This window comes from Erithacus rubecula (assembly GCF_903797595.1).
Source record: "Erithacus rubecula genome assembly, chromosome: 2".
Classification (NCBI taxonomy): Eukaryota; Metazoa; Chordata; class Aves; order Passeriformes; family Muscicapidae; genus Erithacus; species Erithacus rubecula.
In genome coordinates, this window is record NC_136685.1 from 52,540,118 (window position 1) to 52,555,387 (window position 15,270).

The window sequence follows — 15,270 nt, forward strand, 5'->3', positions numbered from 1 at the left end:
TAATGAAAAAGAGCATTTTTAAGTGTACTTTTTCATTCAGTCAGCATCATCTTGTCTAGGGTTTCTTGATAAGTAGAAAAATACATTTAGGTTTCTGTGTAAGTTCTCTTTTCACCCCAAGAACTTCCAGATGTCTGGAATTTCCAGATGTCCAGAAGCCCTGGTGGAGGAGTAGCTTCGGCCAAGTTCCAGGAATCTGGAAATCCCAATCAGACAGATACTGCACATGCAGAAGTGAATAGCACAGACATTTTAGGGTTCACTGCGACCAGGATGCAATGACCCCACTGTACAAAGCTGTCTGGGGCATGCATGTTTGTTTATGTTTAAGACATACAAAGAGAGATGAAAGCACTATTTATGTATTGATGAAGTATGGTAGAGATTTTGTGGAGGTAATTCTTGGAGAGCATAAGAGTTTCAGGGAATGTATGGTCCTGTTCTGAGCACAAAAATGTGTAAATAGATATGTCAGTCCTGTAATTCACTGTAATACTCCCATATATAATGATTTGGATTTCTAAAGCATGGATGAGAAAGGAGGAGCAGTGTTATTCTTTCATTAAAATCAGAGGACTCACTGAAGCCCCAGGACCCCATTTGTACTCACACTAAAGAAAAATGATAGTATATTTTTTTTCTGCAAATGCTCTACTGGTTTTCAGTGATGAGAAGGAAGACAGGTGAGCTGAGGAAAACCATAGCTATGCTCATGATTACCCTGAGCATCTGTGTTCACCAATACTATCAATATAGCACACACAGGAACAGCAGCATTTTCAACCACAAAGTGAAAAGTGTTGACTTATTTGGTTGGAGGGAAGAATGAGGAGGATGGAGGTTAGAGGATAATCATCTATCAGCACCTGGCATCTGCACTTCAGGAAGAGTTAATATGAAGAAAACGTGGAGAATCAAATGGCAAGGCCTATCCCCAGGGGACAGATAAAATGAGCAGAGAGCAGGTTATCTGCTGGCAGCAGAAGGAAGTTGTAGGAAAAAGAAGAAATCAAGAAATCACTCTGTAGATGAGACAAACAACATTGAGTCAAGCAGGGGAGTGGATGTTATCAAGACTCCAAAATGTTCTTGGCAAGCCTGGAACAAGCCACCTGTTTCCTTTTTTCTTGCTTGCTCTTTTTTTCTTTCTTTTTTTTTTTTTTTTTTTTTTTTTTTTTTACGTTGTCTTTCTACCAAACATTGTTGGGTTAGGTCAGCACAGGTATTTATCCAGAAAGACAAATCTCACTATAAAACTTGCTGAATACATCATTCCTGGGCAGTTCCTTGCAGAAACAGCTACACATACATATGTATATTTTTATTGCAGCCCAATTTGTTTTTAAAATCCCTGACTTGCTAGGCTATGAATAGACATAGGGGAAACCTGAAACTTGTTTTTCAAAGTGCAGTTTACCTATCAGGAGAGCTCACTGGACTTTTCTCCCAATATCTTTTCGTGTCAGGGGCAGTCAGGACATGGTGCAGAGGTAAGCACAGGCAGGAGATCTCTCACCTGACATTAGATAATTAGAAATGGAGTTGAAATTTTGTTTCTTGGCTCCTCGCAGAAGTGTTCGGTGAAGCATGTTGTGGAAACTCAGGGAAATTTTAGAAGATTCAAACTCAGATGTGAGAATTGCGAAGGAAAGTACACCCAAAAATGACAACAAAAATGAAACTAAGAAAAAAATATTACTTGATCATGACCATAAACTCCTTGGGTTTCCACTACAGGCTTATTTCTTATTGTGTATTTTTCCACACTAGTTCACAGTGGGGTTCTTCTGCCTTTCATTTAATAAACACAGGCTCCATTAAATGCCTACAAACAAAAAGAAAAAGAAAGGAAAACTGACAGAAATGCAATGTGGTTGAGATTGTGTCTTACTTCAGGACAAGGCAAAATTGCTGTAAACAGTCAAGTGACCTTGACGACCAGGTGACCCTAAGCTCAGAACCAGTTTTATCTGCTCTGTAGTTTAGGACATATCCCTGAATCGTTTCATTAGCTCTGGCCTTAGATTTGGTGTATAAACTATTGTAAGAAATTCCCATGTGTGGCTGAGGCACAGTCCTGGCCCAGGAGGAAGAAATTTTTCACAAACCACCCTGCTTGCTGGTCAGGCTGCTGCCTCTTGTGGGTGTTTTAGTTTGGAGGGAGATTGTTTCTATCTGCTAGAACATCCAGTCCCTGCATTTATTCAACATGTTCAAACTTTGTTTTAAACAGTGCAATAAGTCAGCACAGCTGTTAGATTCAAAACAATCTGTTTACTTGCCCACATGTGGCTCAGTAAAGATTATAGGAAATTCAAACATCTAAAAGTAGAAAGTGTGTCAGGGAAGAAAACAATTTAAAGTGCCATGTGAGCCTGTCCTGGCCATTTATGTCACTGCCAAACCACACAGGGTTGTTTCTTCTTCTATCTTGCCACCCTCACTGTTCAACTCCTCTCAAAGGGAGGGCTTGACATCTATAATGTTTCCTTTCCCCTCTTTTGGGGGGAGCAGGAGAAAGAGCCCAGGGAGGCTGTCAATCTGTGCCTGCCATGCTATGTGTCCCTGTCACAACCATCCTGCTGGAAGGTGGAGGGCACATGTCACCCTGATGTGCTTTGGGCTCTCATGGCAAGAGCAGCTGAGGTTTGAAGAGCCCTGGGATTGCAGAATAAGCACCAAGTCCATCCTATTTGCTATAGTAACTTTTTGAGAGACTAAGTTTCCATGAATTCTCAGCAAATCAATACCCTTCCATAATTTGGCCTCATAGGCAAAAGTGGTGCTGGCACAAGCTGGCTCTTGTGGGTCTCACCTCTTGGGAGACATTCAGGCACTTGGCTTCCAGCTTAGATTCAGTGCCTTTTATCCAGAGAGAAGCACCTGCAGAGCCCCAACTGGTGTGGAGACTCTGCTGGGAAAGAAATCTTCCAGCACAAAGTAAGGAAAATGCAAAACACTTCTGCTCTAGCCTGAGAACTAGGAGTTTGGCAAGGATGAAGCACCTGTGCTGAGAGGACTTCCAACAGTGTTGACTTAGAGAACCAATGAATCTTAGTCCACACTTTATTCCTTAGGCTTCATATAGATGATACCAGAAATTCATGGAGAGACCCCAGACTAGAAGGATGCAAAGCTAGTTTACTATAACATTTTCCTGAGTGAAGTCTGATGCAGAAAGTGATCAAATAGAAAATTACCACAGGTTTTATGAAAACATCACATTTTGGAATTTTAATGGACCGAAAACTGGAAATAACCAAAAACTTCTTGTGGAAAGCATTTTGTACACAGTATAACTGGATGTTAATCTTTGTTGTAAATACTCACTATATCCACCACTCTTCTGAAAAAATAACAAATCTCCAGTAGTGTCTTTCACATCTGGTTCTTCCCCAGTTCAGTTCTGGCAATCTCTATATCAATATATGAATATATATGAATATTTGTCATAAGAATAATCTGAGAAATCCATTCAAGGAGAAGCTTGTGCTGTTATCAATGTAAGAGTGATAAAAACTAGAACATACTTTTTGATCTTTTGATGGAAGGAGACAAAGAAAAAGACATTAAAAGCGTAATGTTTTGCTGGTATTGTACACATTTCATGGATATATGATCTGCCCTGGAATGGTAGCTCTCTCTTTTCATCTACTACAGAGTACCTTACAAAAAAACCGCAACTTTAAATTTAGGCTTTTGATTCAAACAAAACTCTATATGAGTATCATATAGTTTATTTCCCCTCTTTCCCTTAACTAAAGTTGAAAGCAAGCTGAAGTTTGCTTTCTAAATTGCCTTTTTCCTTCATTTTGTCTTCCACAGTTTCTCCTCAAACTCCTTTCTCCTATTCCTTGTCTTTATGGTTTATTTATTTATTTTGGAGGAGTTGCCTTAAAATGCCAGGTTTAATCTTGGAGGAAAAGACAGTATTATGGCTTTAAAACTGGTGGAATTGTGAAATTTAGACTGGTGCTTTTCTGATTATACTATCTAATTTTCTACTAAATATCTAAGATACATGTAGCACTATTTAAAGACCCATACATTTTATTTGCATTGCATAAAGCTTCCAGTAATACTGCTAAGATAGAACTGAGAAGTTGATCATATCAGATGGACACTGATGAACAAACTAGTAAAAGGAGGTATGAGGTACAGAGATGAGCAAACTGAGGAGTTAAGTGATGTCCTAATTCCATGAGATGCCATTCTAATATTCGATAAAGAGCCCAAATACTGTATTATAATCTAGTGTAACTAAAGCTTTTTCTTCAGTAGTATTATTCACATTATTTTGGTAAGCAACATGCACAAGTGTATTCAGGTCAAGGACTCCAGTGGTGGTTGTTTGAAGTGGACATCCTAATTAACACTGGACAAAGGCAACTTCAACAAACAAGAGTAAACACGACAAGTTCAACAAACTAACTGCATGATGCAAGTTAGTACAGAGAACAAACTGAACCCCAGTAATTTTCATTTAATTAAACAGTGGAAGGAGAGTAGCAAAGCCATGTAAATACATGACATAATTTAACTATGCTGAAGTAGGCTAAGTACAGGCATAGCACATACTCTGCTATGAATGTCAGACCCTACCCTAAAGAAAACACAGGTCAGTCCTCATTTGCACTTGGCAAAGAAACAGGGTCAGAGTAGGGGCATGAGTTGGGTAAGAAAGGGTAAGGAAGACCTTTTCTCTGTCTGAGACAGCAGTCCTCCCCCACTGATATGTGAAAGAGATGAATCTACACAGCAGGAGGGAGAAGCAGCAGCAAAGCCTCACAGTGGTATCAGGGGACAACTTCAGCAGCTGACCCAATTTGCATTCAAAAGCAAAAGCATCTGAGCTCCTCATGAAACACGGCACTGCCAGAAGCAGCACCACATGGCTCCCTGTGAATTCCTCACCTCTGTCTTTGCACATCCAGGGCAGATGATGTCAACCCTTACCTTTGTGCCCAGGTGAACCACATGACTCACGGGGAAAGGGATAAAGGTGCTAATGCAGCACAGGGTAGTGAAAAAATACCCTATGCACAAATTGTCTTTCAGGATTAAAACTGTGTTATTCTAGTTCTGAGAGAATGTCAGAAAGAGATAAGAAAAGGTCAACATTTCTTAAGGCAACAGTACATTTAGTCTACTTCATTTTGGACTCCTGAAGTACTTTAATAATACTAATTAATTTAAGTCTTGCATGCTAGTTTTGTCAAGTCAGTACTGCTGTCATTTTGCAACAAATGTAGAAGGACTTTGGGAATGTAATTTTCTGCCAATCTCAGTGCTACCTTTAAGATTTTCAGTGGATCTTGAAAGTGTTAACTGTGAGCACAAATACACTATCAATCACAGAAATCTGGCACTCAAAATTTATTTTCAATACAGAAGGTAACTAAATCTACGAAGGCATATAGAGAACTAATTTTGTTGAAAAGAGCATTTTAGAATGAATGTAATTTGCATGTGATATTTCATAACTGAAGGTGAAATTTGTTTCAGAAGAGGAATTTTAGAAGGTAAAATGTATTGTTGCTTGCATTTCTGTAACTGGTAATTCCTGATCCAGACTCTTTAAAACCAGAGAGAACACAAGGGTCTGATGAAAATGCACATATCAGCTGGGGGAAAAAAAGGAAAAGAAATAATTAAGAAGTGCTACTAAGCATATCAGACAGGTGCTGGTCAGAATGTCCAACAGTGACCAGAGCACACTTTTCAGCCAAATGCTGAATCCCTGGCTTGTGAATTTTGTACTTAATTTCACTTGGGATTCTGTGCTTAAGAAAGCATAGAAATCTGGTTGGAAGGAAATTATGTTTTTTCTCTCACTTGAAAGAATTAGAGTCTATCTTGTCACGAGAGAATCCAAACACTACAGCAATCATCTCTTAAAAGCTTCAAATGATAATTTGTTTTCATTAACAGTACTTCAGTGATATGAGAATTCAATCAAAATTGCTTGTGATGTGATGGTTTCATGTTAATAGGTATTTAAGTGAAAGGTAAGACATTAATCAAAGATTAGAGAAATATATGCTAAATTATTGTGATATATGTATAATTGAAAAGATGTGTTGAAAGGGCAAGAGGCTTCTCTCTTGGAAGAACAAAAATTAAAACATAGAACAAGGCAAAGTCAAGGTAAAATATTTTTGAAGATGTGCTGAATGACTGCTTTTATTTTCACTCTTTGCATTTTTCTTCTCCCTGTGGGAAAGAAGCAATTTGTCTGGAACAAGTGCCTGGAATTCATAATTTTGTGCTATAAATGGAGGATCTGAAGGAAAGTTAGGGTAGTCTTGGTAGTGCTAGGGCAAAAATTATCATTTGAGTTAGATCTAGTTACAAGTCTTTCATATTAAGGTCCCAAACTTGCAAATGTAGCTGTGATGGACAGCAACATTGAAACCTGAAGTTCAGTTTATATAGAAGTGTGTTTTTTTAGGAGCTCTGAATAAATAAATCAGCTGATACAACTTGAGGAGTAATTCTGGACATATCCTGTAGTGCCTTTGGCTGTTTTTGTACTGGGAGAGACCTGAGTTAAATCATTATTCTGTGGAGTCAAGTCCTTTCACTGAAAAGGAGATGAGTGGCAGCCCTGGCCCCATGTCCCTCTAATCCCTGCAGAGCAGTGTGGGCTACTGCAAAAGTACCCCAAAGCAAAACAGAACATCTTGAAACTTGTTCTCTCTTGTATAAGAGAAAGATCATTGGATCACAGAGCTTTAAAAATAGTTTCAACCTACTTCTGCCTTTCTTAGCTCTCCAGTCTTATGACACAGGCTGTTGTGGCCCAGGGCTATGTCAGTCTGGAAAGAGAAGACTCTTGCCTGAAAGTTCCCTGTAGACTGGGAAGTGCTGGGCCTTAAGAAGGGGGATGAGCTGGACAGATGTGCAGCATAAGCCCTCATCTTGCAGCCAGCCACATCAGCACCTGAAACAGCCTCCCTTTTCAAAACTGGTGCTTTCCATGAAAGCATATGGCCCATCCCCAGTTTTCTGTCAGGTCTTCTTCCTAACAAAGCTGTTACCTGGGTAGAAACCATCTGGTCACCTGCTTATCCCTATGGGGGAACTGGCTGGGTTTGAAGCCATCTTAGCAAGCTCGTGGCAGGTGGAAAATTGAGTCCCTAATTCCACCTCCAGGAAATGTCTCAGAACCCCAAAAATTCAGTGTCACTGCTAAATCCATGGGGTATTTTCAATGCTTTCTAAATTCTATTGTTAAATTCATGAATCCACTTCAAGCAAATTAATAGTTGCTATTTTGTTTACCAGGCATGGGAGGAATGAGAGCCTGCAGTGACACACTGGGTTATGTCGATCTCATTAGCATTTCATTAGTCCTCTACTTCTTCTCATTAAAATCTCAACCTCGTGTAATTTCTGTGCATCTCTCCACAGATAAGGAAGAAGGCTCAGATGCAGAGTTAATGGTGTCAGGCTTTTCCCCTGCTTCCAAGGTACACTTGCTACAGGCACTTGCTGAGCCCTGTCAAGCTGATATTTTTAATAATACAATATGTTCATATTAGTCCTCATGCCTGTGAATCACATTGAGCTGAAAGAAATTTCCAGCAGTTGTAGGCTCCATGCTCAGCATGGTGTAACTTCCCTAGCAACGGGGATCTGATGTGACATGGCTTTGTGCAAAATGTAAGCCTCAAAAACCATCACTGACCTCTTGAAACTTCTGTGTCTTATGGGTTGAAAACTATAAGGCTGTGCTGGCTCTTGAGGGGCCCATCCTGCACATGCATGTCAAGGGGAGGTCTGCCCTCCAATTCAGCTGGCAGGGAGGTCAGGCACTGCCTACCAGGAGATGAGAGTTGCTCTGACTTCTGGAAGGATATGAGAAACCCCCATTGTCCTGATGTCCATCACATCCCCAGAGAAAGATATTGAAACGTGAAACAACATTCTCAGAGAGGCAGTACAATTCATCTGCTGGCTGTTGCAGTGTGAGAAATAACTACACCCCCCTTAAAAAAGGGAAGAATAACTTTTCCACAGAAAAGGTGCCATGAAGAAAGTAATATTCTTGTCTTCTGTATGATTCTTTCTGAATATCTGGAAGTTCCAGGCAAAATTTGTAAAAGCAAGAATATTTTGGATTCCTTTGGGAGCAATGCACAACATAAGCTAAGTCTAGATTTGAGGGTGAAAATTAAAAGGACTTTACTGGGCCTGGTTAGGAGATAATTAATTTCCTTCATAGTAGCTCATATGACACTGCACTTTAGATTTTTGACCAAGACAGTACTGATAACACATTGATGTTATAGCTTTTGCTGATCAGTGTTTGCACAGTGTCAAGGCCCTCTCACACTCTGCCCCCAGTGAAGAGATGAGGTGTGTGCAGTGGGGCAGGAGGTGACCCAAACTAACAGAGGAGAACTAACTACAGGATATTCCATACCACATAATGTCATGCACAGCAATATTAGAAGGAAAAAGAGAGGTTTTTGCAGTGTAACTCACCTTTTATTTGGGAACTGTCTGAGCATCAGCCTGCCCACAGGAGGTGGTGATTGATTCCCTCTGCGTCACTTGCTTTAGTTTTTTTTGCTCTTCTTCCACTTGTTCTTCACCTGCTAAACTTTTGTTTGCTTGCTTGTTTTAGCTTGACACCCAAGTTTTCTTGCTTTTATTCCTCTTTTTCTCTTCCCCTCTTTCACTGAGAAAGGAAGGAAGTGAGCTGGGTGTTCTGTGGTGTTTAGTTGACTGCTGAAGTTAACCAACAACAAAGACTTAGAGAACATTTTGTGGGTTTTCTACTGTTGGCAAACATTTCTTATGTCTTATGAACCTGCTGACTGATCAGCTGGCTTGAGAATATCTTGACTGATTTTTCTGTAAGGAAGGACGCTGGGCTATTTTCTGAGCATTTTAACACAATGCAGTTTTGTTTTTAACAGCAGGTTTTGTGAAGAAAGATGATTTCAGACTTGTTCTCTGGGTAAGAGTCTATATATTCTACACCAGGAATACTTTGTGGAGTTAGGACACAATTTCCTGTTGAAGCTCTCAGAGGTGTATGCTTTTTAGCCTTTAAGAAGCCATTTACAAGTGGATATTTGATTACAGGTTATTCATCTTACCTCTTATTTTCATGATCACATGCTTGCAACCTCCACAGTGAATATTTCAAATGGGAATTATCTGGAACAGACACTGTTTATATGTTGTAGGGACAGATTTTGGTACAAAAAGATACTGATCTTTATTAGGGTTTTAAAGTGCTTCTAGAATAACATTAAGGGGAGGGGGGGGGAAGACAAGCTCCTCTGCTTATAATTGTAAACAATCATAAAAAGGTAGTTATTTATATTACTCAGTAGGGAGTCATGTCATAAATGTGTACAAGTTTAAAAGACAGGAAATTATGAGAGAATAATAGCAACATCAAACAATTAAACATCTATCTCCACTTGTGTTTATTTTCTTTGGTCTGCTACAAATGAGTTGGAGGTAGATGAGGAATACAGAGAGATCACAATTGGTTCAAGATGTTATCATTTAGAAAATGGTAAACATAATTTCTCTAAGTTTCTGGTGGTTATTCCATCAATCTTTATAAGAAGGTCATTTTCCCCCAAGTGAGTAATATTTTAATTCACAGACTGCAACTGGTTACATATTCCTGTATAAATAAAAAGCACTTTGCACTAAAAGGCAGAGATAAAAATACCCACATGACAGCCTCTGACAAAGGAGCATGAGAAGCCATAAGCATAACAAATTTCTCTTTGTGGTAATTGCAGGGTAGTTGGAACTTTTCTATATAAATATTTCACTGTATGTATGTGTCCATATAGCTTATATAAGCTCTTTGTGGACTCATAATTGTACAAAAGCAGTCCTGTGACCTCAAGTACAACAGTGTAGATATTGACAAACTGCTATTCTCTAGAGCTAACCACACTGCCATCTCTTTAGTTAGAAAATAGCTTGTCAAATTAATGTCAGCTGATTTTTAATTCCATAACATGTACAGCATTAATAACTATTGTGGCTCTATCTATTTGTTGGATGACACAGTTAAATCCCTTCTTGTGCAAGATGCTAGTTCCTTACATGGAGTTCTCTCATCTGCTTCACTCAATCTATCTGCCTGGTCCCAAACCCACTGAAGTAATTGAAAAGAATTCTTTTAACTTCAGTGGGATTCAAAACAAGCCTGAGCAAGTAATTGTCTCCAAATGGTTCATCATCTGACCCACAAAATTTGTTCAGTATTCAGCTTAATGAAGTATTTAATTTAAAAATAAACACCATGAAGATGCTAAATAAGGAACATTTATTGTTAACTGACTGAGTTTCGTCTGAAAAGAAAAGAAGATAGCAAAATCAAGATTTGAAAAACATTGTCTCTTCTGGTTGATAGCTAAGCTTAAAAATCATTTTCTTCTCAGATCTATGCCAAAAATATAGTACGTTTCATCAGAAAATCCAGAAATACTCATTGACATAAATCTTTTAATGTGGTATAATTTTCATGACTCTCTTCTAATGATCTATTAAGGTGCATTACCTAAAGAACTTATGTGCTAGGAAGAAACTGAAATATGATGCTTAAATACCTTGCATTCCATTTTGCAAGGTTTCTGTATTAGGTTTCCTATCAACTGAAGCAAGTTGTATTAAAGGAGCCACCAACACGGTCTGTGCTTGCCTTCCAGCAGGGCAGGGAGGCTGAGCTGGTGGCACTGGTGCTACTCCCTATCCCCAAATTGCTCCATGTGCAGGGCTCATCAGGCTGTAGGTCCTGGTGCTCTGTGCATTCCAGGCCAGAAGCAGACATATAGGGTCTGCTTTCTGCTATCCACAAGCCTTTGATAAATGAAGCATTTAATGCAAATATCATTCTTGTTGGCTAAAAATGTCGGAAGTTCTGTCTCCAGAGGAACTTCTGGGCAGTGTTCTGAAGCTCTGGGCACTTGCAGGGCTGAGTGGGGAAGAGTGAGTAATGGGCACTGTGTGCCTCTGTGTTGGTTTCCAGGCTCTGCCTACGTCTGCTTGTAGCAGTTATATCCAAATCAGTCTCTAAAACTGACTGGTTGAGGAATGAGTCCTGATTTCAAAGCACAAGAATTTGCCACGTTTGATGCTGTTCTCTCTCTCTGTCTGCTCTGTGTGATAAGTGTAATTGTTCTTTAGTGAAGCTGCTGCAAATCACAAAGGCACAAAGCTGTGTCTAAGCCTGACCATTAATGAAACCAGTTCATTGATTTCTGGTGGTACACAGCGTTCCTGAATGCAATTAATTTATATGAACAGTACAAGGGGTTTGTTCTTTAACTTTTTTCTGTTGTTTTATGGAAAGGTGCTGTGATAGAATAGATGAGACTAGTGCTAGCTCAAGGAAGAACACTTCCATTTCTGAGTATTTTGGGTCACCGGCACAGACATGATGTAGGCTTTAATAAATGGAAGAAGAAGTTAGGGTCCATTTGAAATTCTTTGTCAGTTCCCACATCTAAAATAGTTGCTCAGTTTAAAACTAGCTGCTTTTTTTCTGTTAGGATATAGGAGTTAATAATGCTCACCAAGGCTCTTGTTCTAGATATATTGAACAGGAAAAGTTATTCATTTAACTGGAGCTCACATACTCAACTAGGCAGCTCCTGGGAATTGGTTTCCATCTTAGGGCAGCAACATGAGAGTGATAAGGGCACAATTAAGATGTAGCACAGACACCACTGAAGTGGAATATCTAGGTTGCCCTATGAAGTTTTGCATTTGCCCAGGATAAGAATTTACTAAAGAAAGGATGATTTAATTTTTTCCCTGCTTTTTTAATCCTCATTTTTTTATATATTAAGCTTTTACATATTTTGGTTAAACAATCTCCTTTTTAGGAGATTTGGCACAATTACAGGTTTTAGAACAATAAACCTTTGGCTAAAATGGCAACAGTGCAACGTTTTCATCATTATAGTAAATCAAGGCACCTGAGTGTTAAGGGTAGAACAGAAAACTCTCTAAGTTGTGAGGAAAAAAAAAATAGAGATTTTATGACCTTTGAAAGAGGGGCAGACAATTCAGAAGTGGAAGGATGTCATGGGGTTATTAATGAAGGAAATTGTAAGTGCCTAAGCCCAACTAGAACTTAATCTGGACACTGTTGTGCAGGTAAAGTGCTAAGAGACAAGGTTCAGTGGTGGAACCAGCAGTGCTAACAGCTGGACTCAATGATCTTGAAGGTCATTTCCAACCTAAACAATTCTATGAATCTATGATTTCACTGCAATTGAGAATGAAGGACACTCACTTGTGTGAGGCTTGGTTTTATTTTGTTAATGTTCTTCACATGAACATGTCTAAAGAAACTACAGCAAATGCTGAGGCATTGCACACTTCCACTGCACAGGGAACGCCCTTGCCCTGCTGACACTGCAGGGAGTTACTGCTACTCTGAGAACCAAGTTTCTCTGCAGTGCTCCCTCCAAGTAGGCACTGACAGATGTCTCATTAAAACAGGAGAGGTTATTCTGCCACTTCACTTAGGGATGCACACATAATCCCTGTAGGCTCTGGGGTCTATATGGAAGACTTTTTTCCCCCCATCTGCTCAGCCAGCAGCCTTGTACCATCATGGCTGGCATGGGAATCTTCCTGCTGTGGGTGAGCCCTGCTCCAAGTTGTGTAAGTCCACCTGCAGGCACAGGTGAACTGTTCCTGTGGGAGCAGAACCTGCATGCAAGATACCTCACCAAGGGCAACCTCTGTGAAAATCTCCTTGGGCCTGAAAGAGAGGGATGAAATAATTTCACTGTCTCTCTTCCCTGTGGAGGTCTCCAGCATGATCCCAGGCCAACAGAGATCTCAGGAAAGCAGTGCAGCAAATGCAGCTCCCTTCTATTTTCCTCAGTAGTCATAAATCCCAGGCTGCAACCTCACCTGGACAGTTTTCAGTGCAGTAAGTATTTTACTTGGAGAATTCACATAGGGAATTCTCTTCTTGAAGTATTTCACAACAGACTAAAATAATTCTCTAGAAAATTACTTTTTTTTCTTTCCTCAGGCTTTTCTTCAGAGGTCTGAAGTCTAATGAGCTTCATTTCATTGAGCAATTTTTCAGCTAAGATGGGCAAAAGAGTGGAAAGCAAGGAAAAGGTGACCTATGCTGACTTATAATGTCTACCAGATAATTTCAAACAGAATTTAGAAGGTAATACTGACTCTTGAGGTTTCTGACAGATAAAATGAGTGAACTAATTAAAATGGCACAGAGAAACAAATATATATCCAAAAGAAAGAGGGACTGTAAGGGAGATGGAAAGTTCATAAAACAGATGGAATTATCTTTTATGCTAGTGGTTTTCAAAAGTTTTTCTTACTACTAATGGAATACAAAATTCTTCAGAAAATAACTTAAGAACTAAGGATGCAAAAAATATAAAAATAACACCTAGATGTTTTTACAGAAAATCTGTGGGGTTTTTTTTAATTATTGTTAAAGAATGCAGTGTAGTTGTGGCAAAAAGACATTTAACATCTTATGAAATATGTTCCAGAATTGCAAATCTCTCAACTCCCAATACCATGTCTCTTCTAAAATTTATTTCTTCTATGATTTATTCCTATTTAATCAGTATTCATTTTCCCATGAGCTTCAACATGAGAAGACAAGATCCTAGGAAGAACACATGAAAACATTTAGTGTACACATCAAGTTAAAGTCAAGTCAGGTAAATTTCTGTTAAATGGGAGGATAAAATCTATTGGCATTGCAATCATCTTTGCAAGCCTTATGTATATCTTTTACCTCCTGTTTTTCTCAGGATGATCCAGGGCTTTAATTCTCAAGACTACCATCTCAAAAATCAAATCATGAGTACCACATAGTCTAAGAGAAATTGTCTTTTTTTTTAGTGTCTTCACTCAAAATGAACCACTTTAAGACATTTAAGAAAGTCCACATTTGGGATTAAAACCTTTGGATTCTAGTGCTTATCTGCAACAAAATAAATTGCAATTTGAAGATGAAAGTGTTAGAGAAGCCTTGGCAGAGGAAAGGGAGTTACAGCAGTACCCATGCACAGCTCAGACAGAAGGCAGCATCAGTGCCAGGGGCACTATGAAGAGAGTAGGCAGAGGAGATGTAAAACCAGATATCAAGAACTTCATGTATTTTTAAAACTTGGACGAAAAATCCTCTTCTTAGATTAAAATGCCTTTGGAAAAAGGGTTATTAGGTGTGGGAAATAGTTACTGAAGCAGCTCCAGTTAGAGGGGAAAAGCACTGAGATGGAAAGAGCATCCATTCTGTCCTGTTCAGCCCAACACTCTCTGGGCACAAAGGTTTACTGGTGTTGCCTCCTTGCTCACCATTTGATATTTTTACCAATGTTTTTATCACTGAGATTTTAGCAGTAATTGTCATCTGGTAATTTTATTTTTTTCAGTGACAGCACAGTAACACCTTTTTTAAGTCCTCAGAAAAATGGGGAATAAAAATACCAGTAATGCAGCTGCACTTGCTACCTATTAAGTATTTGTGCCCTTCTTAATTTATAGTAGTTACCCTTAAGGACTTTTTAATAGCCACCATTATCTTTATGTGCACAGTTAACTTTATTAGTTACAGAGAATCACTTTACAGGAAAAAATAAGTAATGAATAAACGATGTCATTTTCGTTACAAATACTGTATTGTTTTGGAGATTATAAAGTGTGGATCCTGAGGGATTTTTTTTTCTAAAAGAATCTCACCTTTTTTTGCCTTTCCCATTCCTGCAAACAGTTCTGTCGCTGTAGGTTATCTAGGAGCCAGAAGCATCCTGTTAAATACATTGCTTTCCTAAATGAGGAAAACAGGCTGCTCTGATGTTTTTTAACCAGCTTTAAAAAGAAAAAGCAGAAAAAACTTCTCCACTATAACCCACCTACAACACAATTTTCCTGCCATTACCTGAGAGGGAAAGGCTACAAAGAGAGTTTGGTGCTCTTCTGCCAAGGGAAACAATGAGGAGGGCATTCCCCACCTCCCCTGACACATGTGCATGCTTGCAGGTGGGAAGTGGTGAATCTGCAGCAAGGAGGCACCAATGAGGAGCCCAAGAACAGTGCCCCTGGCACATGGTGGCATCCTGACAGTCATTACCTGATTTCACACTGGAGCATTTTCTTTTTATTTTCCTTTGTTGAAAGTTATGCATAAATTAACCTAAAAATGAGTGACGTAACAGCTGAAGAAAATGTCTTTTGCAATAAATACTGAGTTTAAATTATTTTTTTAAAGAGCTTATCTGAGTT